Source organism: Schistocerca serialis, chromosome 3 (genome assembly GCF_023864345.2).
Source record: "Schistocerca serialis cubense isolate TAMUIC-IGC-003099 chromosome 3, iqSchSeri2.2, whole genome shotgun sequence".
Lineage (NCBI taxonomy): Eukaryota > Metazoa > Arthropoda > Insecta > Orthoptera > Acrididae > Schistocerca > Schistocerca serialis.
The window spans coordinates 20,825,040-20,835,471 of record NC_064640.1 but is presented as its reverse complement, the minus strand read 5'-3'; the positions used below and the strand labels follow the sequence as shown (position 1 = coordinate 20,835,471).

General features: G+C 45.1%; 1 protein-coding gene across 1 annotated transcript in view; it reads left to right on the top strand.

The window, feature by feature from the left end:
* Window positions 1–805: 805 nt before the first annotated feature.
* The window catches only part of LOC126469684 (uncharacterized), a 477,049-nt gene continuing 467,422 nt past the window's right edge, over window positions 806–10,432 (top strand). The window contains exon 1 of the mRNA XM_050096837.1: window positions 806–951. The gene's annotated coding sequence lies outside the window, so the exon portion shown is untranslated. The remainder of the gene's footprint in view (window positions 952–10,432) is intronic.

The following is a 10,432-nucleotide window of genomic DNA, read 5'->3' as shown; positions in this document are numbered from 1 at the left end:
TCGGCTGTGGAGGCCCATCGTTAGGAGTGTTCGGTGCACTGTGTATTCTCTGCCCAGTATTAAAGTCTGATGTTAGTTCTGCCACAGTTCGGCACCTGTCCAGTTTCACGAATCTGCTCAGCCTACTACATCCGATATCTGTAATGAGGGGTGGCTGCCCAACGCCACGAGGTCCGGATGTGGTTTCACCTGGCTTCGCCACATGTTGAATACAATCACCACAGCACTTCTCGAACATCCGGCATGTCGTGGGGCTTCCGAAATGCTCGTGCCGAGCTTCCAGGCTATCACAATCTGCCCTCGGTGAAACTCACATAGATCGTGCTCCTTTCCTGTTCTACACACGGACAGCACCCTCATTGATACTACATACACCGGGCGTTTGTCTGATTAGCAGTCAATCCTGGCCATGTGACACTGCTATCGCCTGGACGGGTTTGTATCTATAATAGGTCGGCGGTCACAATGTTCTCGCTGATCAGTGTGGAAGAGAGCAAAGGAAAAGAGATACCTTGTACCAACAGTACCCTCCGCCGCTTCCGGAGCATAGCCGTCAGAAAGCAGGAGGTGTCGGTATAATTTAGTCGTGGGCGGGATGGCGATTTTGTCGCGGTCGCGGAGGCGGAGGCGGAGGCGGAGGCGGCGAGGCGCTCCCCAGTCCCCACCGCGGCGCGTCTTTCACCTTTTACCTGCCCCCTCCTCCTCCCCCTTTCGCTTTCCGTGACTGAGTCGTGGTCTCGAAGGCAGACAGTTGCGCTCCGCGCGTCGCCTTGCGCAGTGAAAGCCTAACGGTAGCTGCGGTGTTGGGTGCTGCTCTGCTTATGCAATTCTAGCCATGGCGAGTCGGCGACTGCCAGCCACCTGCGGGAGCCCTCGGTCCTTCTGACACGCCGTTCCCTTCGAGTGATTCTTCTCGCTGGCGCCGGGAGACGCAATTTCGAGAGCGACAAGGTAGGTACAGGCTGTGGCTGTCGCTTACGAGCGCCAGTAATGTACTAGCTTGGAACTGGCAACATAAGCGAAGCCCTCGCGATCGGTAACTGTTTCATTTGGAAAGCTCGCTCGGCTTCTGGCACACGCAATATTGTACTCGCATAGCTCGTGGCCAGAAAGCTGAAGGCAAACCGGCGATCCGATCCGTCTTTCTTTTCCTTTCGGAGTGGGAGCTCGTAAAATTTTCTCGCGTTTTTTTCCACATTGAGTCTGACCTGCTATAAAGAAAATCCTGGTGAGTACCACACTAAAGTCTCTACTTCGTCCCTAAACTTCAATTTACTCTTTTCGCTTAACGTATGTATCGAGATATATATTCTAAAATATTTAAGTTTTTAGATTTTATGACAATAATAACATTGTATGCCATACCTCTTTTTCAACAATATGACAGTTTAGACTTAGTAACTCAGCTATGCAGAAATAAAGGATCGCGTAAATTGTTTGCCTTTCTTTTGTTCAGGTCTTTCATTCAATACGTTAAATAAACACCAAACGAAAGTGACAGATATACGATCGTATCAGGCTTTCACCATACTTCTCTTTCACCACGTTAAAAGATATAAGACAATAAAAATTAAAGTTTCACATACGTTCTTTCCGACGCAGTACTGAAGGAAACAAACACTGATTGATGCCCTAATTTCACACGAGTAAAACGAAATGTTTACTGTTTGTGTGCGAAATAGCTGTATAGTCCTGAAATGGTTTTCGAGAGACGCTGATTGTGTAATCTTAGCTTTCCCAATCTCAAATAATAAAGACTGGTAAGCGCTGTGAGTGCACATAACGCGTGCGTCTGCATCCACGTTGTCGTTGGCCCAAATAATCTGTGTTGAGTTGTCTACGTATTATAGGTGCGGAGAAAGCTGCTACGCTAACCACACTACGGTCAGTAGACACAAGTCTCTGGCAGTGCATTATTGCATTATTTGGTGCTGTAGTGCGTTACTCATTTTTATGTCTCTGCTTTAGTTACGCCGTCACGTTTCCTCTTCAAACACGTCAGAACTCTCTGGTGCATGTTTCAGAAAATCATGTTAATGACCATAATGTGCTACATCAAACCTCTGCAGTCCGTTGTATGTCTCTGAGTTGAGATGACAGTGACAAATGTAGTTTGGAGTGAAAAATGAGGTTAATGGCAATACCTAGAGAGAGATAAAAAAGGACATAAGATTTGAAGAATATTTTGTTGACATCAACGTCTTTAAAGATTGAGCACCACCTTAGTTGGATAAGATTACTGCGCGACAAACACCGATTTCAGGAGTCATCCGGAATTCGACAAAAATGTTTCAGGATGACAGTACGTCGATTTACAGCAGGATCCTCCAGATCACGAATACGGTGTTTCAACCACTGTGCAATTATATGAGAGACGTTGCGAGAACAGCGGATGACGGGCGACGAATTTAATGTTGATTTGTCAGATGATGCGTCCTGGGAATACATTAACATGTGGCTGAGAGGGGCAGCGTCATGCCGCAACAATACGCTGGCTGAAGCACTGAAGCACGCAGCACACACATATTGGCAGTCATGACGTATCTGAAATCTGCCTTGTTTTGCTGTATGAAGTTATTTAACTGGGATTACGGAGCTCTCATGCTGAGGAGGTACACAGAATTTTCAAATGTTCTTAATCTTGTATCGATCCTCGGGAAGGCATACTTAATGAATATTTAGAAGTGCGATGAAGTGCTCTCTTTGTAACGTATCGTCAGATTGTTTTCTTGCTGTGGGAACTATTTTCAATGAGTCTTCCGAGGGAAGCTCTTCGACATACACATTCACTGGAACTCTGTTCAAAAATTTCTTTACTGCACTGTAGTGGATTTATGGTTCTTCAGATAAACGTTACATCTTCGAGTTAAATTTCGTTTGGTTAGTAATTAATTAAATTTGTGCACTTCAGTGTTGGTAACAAATTTACGTATGAAAAAGGACGATCTAGTCCAGTCGCAAGAAGGAAATACGGATACATTATAATTACGTTTATAGCAAATTTTTCTGAGCCACAGCTAAGTTTTATTACTGTTACCGGTTTCAGACCTCCACAATAATGAAAATGCTTGTTTACAATACTTTCAGAATCTAGAATTTTCCCCTGTTGTCCGCCCCGATAGCTCAGTGGTCAGCGCGGCGGAATATCACGCCATGGGGCCCGGATTCGATTCCCGGCTGGGTTGGAGGTTTTTTCCGCTCAAGCACTGGGTGTTGTGTTGTCCTCATTATCAATTCACCATCATCAGTGGAAGGCAACGGGAAACCACCACTGGAATCACTTCCCAAGACGCTCGTGCGGTGGACCTCTCTGACGAGGCTTTCCCCACGACAAGACCTGCCGTACTGTAAACGTTCACAGAGCAAAGCAACGAATGTTTATATCCTACAGCGAAATTTCATGCGCCAATATCTTCTTCCGAGTACCGGCAGCTTGGCGAGTGTTGCGGGCAGTAGGCTAGAACCCCGGCCCTAGTAGGCGTCCAGTTTTTGCACTCTCACCCAGACAAATCCTGTAGAGTGGTGCTCAGTGATTTCCATATATTTACATACATCGCAGCATCTAGCCGACAGTCGAAAAGAGATGCTGCACAGTCTGCATGTATCGCCTTGTGTGCAGATGCTCGATTTTGCTCTGTCTGTCAACGGTTTCTTTCTTTTTTATTCATAGTGCCGATTTATTCTTTTAACTATTTTTCAGTGCGTTATTTTATTCTGTGAAGCTTTTTGTTTCTGTCAGATGAAGAGTCTTTGGTCAATTCCGGATGTCTGGTTTTATTCACGTATGTTATAGCTGGTTTTCACGATAATATTCTTAACTGTAGTCTCTCTCCTCCAGGGTAATTACGTCTTTATAGCACAGTAATGACCATAATAATAATAACCATAGGAAGAAGAAGCAGAAGAAGAAGATGGCGGAGTAAGGAACGAATTAAGGAAAGTGAGAGTACGGATTACCAGGTCTAGTGACCATTACAGATTCAACTAATATCTAAAGTGAATCATCATTAGTATTGTAAGCTTGTAAAGTAAACTGTATGTTCAGTAATAATCGTTTGGTTCTGAAACTCTCACAGCAACCGTGCTTGCATAAATTATGGGAATTCAGGTCCTTGTATTTTGCAAATAGTTGTTCTTTTTGATGCTAAAACACCTGTTAAAAGTGTTTATTAGCTTAACCGAATAATTGCACACTCACGTTTGTGAAAACTTCAGTACCTAGAGACAGTCACCTACGACAATCAGTTATCGGCAGATGAATAAAACTGTAATAAGGGATTAAGACAGGAAACAGATGTGGTACCACGTGGACCAAGCAGTGGCCTCTGATGTGTCCGTGTTACGTCGAGCTTACTGAGTGAAAAGCCTCAAACTAAGCTACATCGTGGATCCAACATCAAACCGCCTGCCTATGTTACATAATGTTCGTGTTGGTCATTTCGTGACATTTTGGTTTGTGCAAGGCATATTGCGTTTAAATGCGACACAACTTGCGGATGATCAAAATCGAATTTCGGAAACCTGTTTTCGCTATCGAGATTACATCTTACGCATGAATACAGTTTGCAAGCCCAGTCAAATATCGGTTTTCAGTGTTTCAGTTGTTCTACATGAATGGTGTCTTTAAATACGTAGTTCCAATTTCATCAGCGCGATGAGGTGAGGTAATCAGTAACTTCTTAATATTTCCATACGACAGATCTCAATAAGCTCTTAAGAATAAAAAGGAGATTTTTCAAGAATTTTTTTTAAAAATCTTATCAACTGCAGTTAATGCGTGCCAAACTGTTTGGTTACACCCACCTGGATCACGTGCGTTGCCTAAAACAGTGGGAAGTGATTATTGGTAAATCATTATTGTATTCCAACATTTTGGAGTCTCGGAATGAATGTTTTCGAGACATTCCTGCTGCTGCGTACAGGATTAACGTCACCAGTAACCATTGTGTGCGGCAGGCTGAAAGAAAGAGTGGCTACATAGTTTACAAGTTAACCACAAGTGTAGCTGGATGACACACTACAAATCCCATAGTCCAGGGTTCGATTCCCAGTTCGTCCTAGAATTTTTTTCAATCACTTATTACTTTTATCCCCTCTGGAAATTATTTGTTAATATGAAAAATACCGAGGTTCAAAGTTCAAATGGCTCTGAGCACTATGGGACTTAACATCTGTGGTCATCAGTCCCCTAGAACTTAGAACTACTTAAACCTAACTAACCTAAGGACATCGCACAACACCCAGTCATCACGAGGCAGAGAAAATCCCTGACCCCGCCGGGAATCGAACGCGGGAACCCGGGCGCGGGAAGCGAGAACGACCACGAGCTGCGCACAAATACCGAGCTACTCTACGGTTTGCAGTCTATGTTAAACTGTATGTCCGCCAATAGCTGGTTGGGTAAGTCAGTTCAAAGATCGGAAAAAGTCGTGGAGATATCACCAGCAACAGGATCATGCCTAATAAAGCACTGTGGTGTTCAAACTAGCCTTTGGGTTGTCCACATCTTTACGTTTCGCCTTGTGCGAGATACAGAGCTGTTGACAAGCAGTTCGATTTTGTTAATTCAACAAATATATCATCATGTATCTTCCAATCTGATAACACTAACATGAGATTCTCTTCAACCGAATAAAGGAAATGTCTAATTTATCGGTCATTCAAACACTTCTTCTTTTCCTTCACGCAACAAAACGTCACTTCCTTCACTTTAACGAACATTTTACAAAGCAGTTAGCTACCTGATACCCAGTCGCGATTCAAATGCTGTAGAACGTTTACATGGAGCACAACACGACTGTGAGAGCTAAGCATTTTCAGGATAGATTTTGGACTATTTGGACAGCCAGTAGTCCATCTCCGTAGCTTACTGCCACGAGGAGGATCCTGGTTCTGTTCCTGGCACTGCTGGGAGCACTCATCCTTGTGAAGCAAATTGAAGAGCTACTTGAATTGGATGTAGCGGCTGCTGGAAAGCTGACAACGTCTGGGAGAGCGGTGTGCTGACACAATATCCCTCTGTACTGCACCCAAATGACCCCATTGGCAGAAGATAACAGAGCAGTCGATCAGTATCTGATTATCACCAGGGCCGGAATGTCGAGTTTGAAAAAAGAAAAGAAAACATGACCAACGAGAAGAGGTATTGGGAAACCAGTGTGCCGACTGTGAATACGGTGTGGAACCAATAAATAGACGAGTGTCGCATGCAAGCACTGGAACATGTCACGTAGCCACAGCAAAGGATAGCCGCCATCATATCCGCACAACGACTCAATCGTCTTTACAGGAGGTACTCTTCTCCCGATCTTCGATGAAGGCTTAGCCCTACTTACTGCTCCTTGCGTCGTTAGGTGTCCGTTTCAGTTATTCTTTCCTTCTCCGAATGTCCTTTCTTGTGAGCATCTGAAAAAAAAAAACGGAAGAAAATCTACATTAGAATGTTACAGCACCATGTTATTCCGCCGGCAGGTGTGGCTCTATACCCTGGTGCTCAGGTTGCGCATTTGTCGGTTATGCGACGTTCTACATTTCTCGTAGAAACCACTTGCTGATCGACCAAACCTCTCCCGCAGGTAAGGTGTTCTGCCTACCTGATGAGGTTCCGCGTCCGGAAAATCGCGACATAGGTCCAAACGGAGTTCGAGAGCACGATTTTCAGGCGGTCGATATGGGTGTCGGCTGACCTTCCACACTACAAAATTGGGTGCAGTAGCGTCTTACCGATAACAACTTTGACAATGAGGTCTTATGAGAGTGTGTACGTCAGGTTTAACAGCAAATATAGCTAGCGTAGCTGCCTCACAGCTTTTCCCCTCAGTTCTTCGACGTGTTGGTACCACGTAAGACGCCTGTAGAGGGTGATAGCCAGGTTCTTGGTCATCTTCCCTATTGTACAGGTCCGCCTAGTACGCCTAATTGCCTCAAGTCCACGGGAATTGGAAGTATCGCTACGAGGAATGCTTGGCTCTTCATTGCACTGAAGGCCAATCTCCATCCCATGATCCCAGGTCGTCTCAGGTGGTCTGGAGTCTCCGCTGCAGAAGCTGAAAACTCGTCGTGCGTGTGTATAGCGCCGTGTCATCGGTCTGCAGAGCGAGCTGCACGAGTGGCCACGATGGCAAATCTGCTTTATACAGAGTATACAACGAGGGACTGAGTTCCGAACCTCGTGGGACTCCCACCAGAATCCAGCGCTCTGTGGACAGGCCGTCCGTTTTCCTGACAGGGAAGGATTTCTCTTCTGAGTAGGATTTCAGTAAACCCATCTGCGAGGCTGGAATCCTATGCACAATGATTTTGTACAACAGGCCCTTGCTCTGTACGCAGTCGAATACACTCGATACGTCCAGAAACGCTAACCCGAAGTATTCCCGTCGCTCGAGTGTCTCTTTCACTTCTTCGATTAGTCTCAGAAGCTGATGGACTGCGGCATTTCTTCTTCTCAGGGAGTAGGCGAGCAGCTTCCACATGGCGTTTGTGTACAGCCTCTCGAAAACCTTCGACACTGCAGGTCGATAATTCTTGAGGGGGCGAAGATCCTTACCAGCCTAAGGTATTGCTACTACCTCGACGTGCTTTCTCACTGTTGGAAAGATTCCGGTTTGAATGGTGCTATTGCACCCACAATCTAATGCGCTTCAAGATGTTCTGGCATCTTCCGCAGCATCAGGTTCGTTAACAGGTCGGAACCACCAACTTTCCTTGTCTGAAGTTGCACCTGTACTTCGTCTGCTGTGACGCTATCGATGACTCAGTCAGGAATATTGGTAGGAGCTCGGCCACCTGCTGGATACGGTCGTCAGTGTCTGGGACGTCGATAGACGTGAAATTTTCTGCAGACGCGTGCTCCATAGCGTTAACCTTGGCAGCGGACTCACAGACCACCACATCGCCCACCTGGAGCGGCGGGACTTTCTGCTTATGACGAGGTGAGGAGATTGTGGTCTTTCACGCCGAGTCGTCGTCCGGACAGAGAGTGGTTAGATCCCTGGCTCGCTGAGGCTTGCCTGCCTCCATCAGGTCTGCTCTCGGGCTTGGCTTCCCTTGTCTGGCGTTGAGGCAGTGCTTCCTCAGGCCTACCTTGCTTTACCATCAAGGTGCTTGAACAGCAGACGCCGCGTCCCTTGTGTGGTCTTCTGGCCATCTGGCGGTACACTGCAACACGTGCTGCCCTCTAAACACTGCGCATGAGACGTGAACCGGTCTTTAGTAAAGGGTTTAACAGATCGTGCAGCTTAGTCCGCAGTACTCGACACTGAATATGGACATGCCTGCGTCGACTGTTCTACGCCCTCTGTTGCGAACTGGGCTTCTGGCAAATACACTACTCGCTTAACTGTCACGTAGACGCGTCCTTTGTAGGTTGATCGTAGTGTTTTCCAAGTAACACTTCAATCTGTCCCACAGTGACAGCGGTATTAGACTTACATTCTACAGTGCCAACCGCAATCTACATACCTGCACAGCTGTGCAGCATTGTGACAAGATGACACGTGTGATGATTTGAGACACAGAATGCTACATCGTATGATATCAACTTCTGACTATTTTGGGTGCTATGAACCTCAACCATTGCATCTCAGAGGTTTTAGAGCTCGTTGTACTGCTCCACTTTCACGTAACTTCACATACCATATTTTAGCAGAACAGTGCTCGGCCACGTTTGACAAAGAAATCATAAGCCTTCTTCGATGAACGACAGGTTCAACTAGTTCCCTGTCATGCGCATTCGCCAGAATGTCACCCATCTAAAACATGTCTTCTGACAGCCACTGTTCATGTTTTGTGAAATAATTTGATTTCTGTAGAGGGAAATTTCTCAAGAACTCATAAGAGGCCTCTGATCGCATGCCACAACGTTTAGAAGGAGATCAAGTACTGTACTGTAATCATAATCATTTGTGTGTTATCATTGCCTCATCAATGCTATAAAGTGCATTTCAATTGTATGTTTAGTTCTTGGTGTTGCAATTTTCATAAACGCTAGTACATGCCTGTTGCGTATAAGGAGAGATAGAAAATTAAATTAAATTTGCTGTTCGCAAAACTGGACGTTGTTCTGATAGGAAATGAAGAACGTAATAGCAATTATAGAAAATTATTGTAGTTATAAACCTGCCTGATTGGTTTTCTCTGAGGAGTTTAATTTTTGGTGTTTACCTTTGTTTTCTAAAGTAATTGAGTGGACATATTATTTTCTGTTACGCAAAAGTATCAGAAAATGACCAACAAATTCCATTAGTCATCGAAATTTAGTAGCTTCATTTAGCTTCATTGGCAAAGGATCGACTACTGTATTCATTTAACTTCAGTATATAGTATACTAACACAGTTCGACAAATAAGTTATAAGGCTATCTTAGACATACCGCTAATAAACAAACAAAACCGATTTTTTAGACGACATAAAGCTAGGCATTTTTCGATGAACGACAGGTTCCTCTTATAAGGTCCCTAGCTGAGCCTGTTAGGTCCAGGAGACATTGTGGGAGATGTGCTGCAGTTTGCGTTTCGCCGCATTGTTGCTATCAGCTGGAAGCAGTCCTTATTTTATTAAGTTGTCTTTCGTTCCAGCCGCTCGCAATCTGATTCGGTCAATAGATCTGCATGTCCTCGATTCGTCCTCCACGTCGCCAACTAGCCTGTCGTCTCAAGGGGTAGCAAAAACGCACAGTTCATTTTTGTTCCCTCACTCTTTTGAGTGTGGTCTTGACTTCACAGGCAGTTGTAGAACGCTCTTTCTAGATTTAAGTCGCTACTTTTCTGTTTGTTTCCCCTAGATGTGATACGCTTTTGTATATTAGATGTCTGCTGCGATATTTTTCCGGATATCTGGCGGGGCTATTGCAGCCGTATACAGAGTGTAACAGAAAGGTATGGCCAAACTTCCAAGGAACATTCCCCACTCACAGAGGAGGAAAGTATGTTATATGGACATGGGTCCAGAAACGCTTTATTTCCATGTTAAAGCTGAGTTTCTACACATGGTGCGGATCAAGAGGTTCTCATGTAGCACTCTCCAGACAGTCATGTGGCCAACATTACTTGTTGCAGTTAATTGTCTTGCGCTGAACCAAGGTTTTCGTCAACCGCATAAAGAAGTTCCTTCTGCAGCTGAGGTGTTCTCCTCTTTCTAGCCGTCCCCCAGTCTCGAGTAGTAGGCTGAAACGTCCCACGTTCCCTAAGACGTCGATCAATTACTTCATACGTCCTCCTTTCCACGCATCGTCTTTCTCGAAATCTCTCCCCCACACAAACGTTGATCACTACGGCCATTATCACCTTCCAATTCGTGCAGCAAATGGGCGTCTGCCAAATCCGCATTTGAGTACACTTCCATAGCACTGTACCAGAAACTAAGTACGAGACGAACATTAAACAGTTGATGCTACGTGCTTGATGCTAGTAGAGCAATGATGTTAGCCGCATGT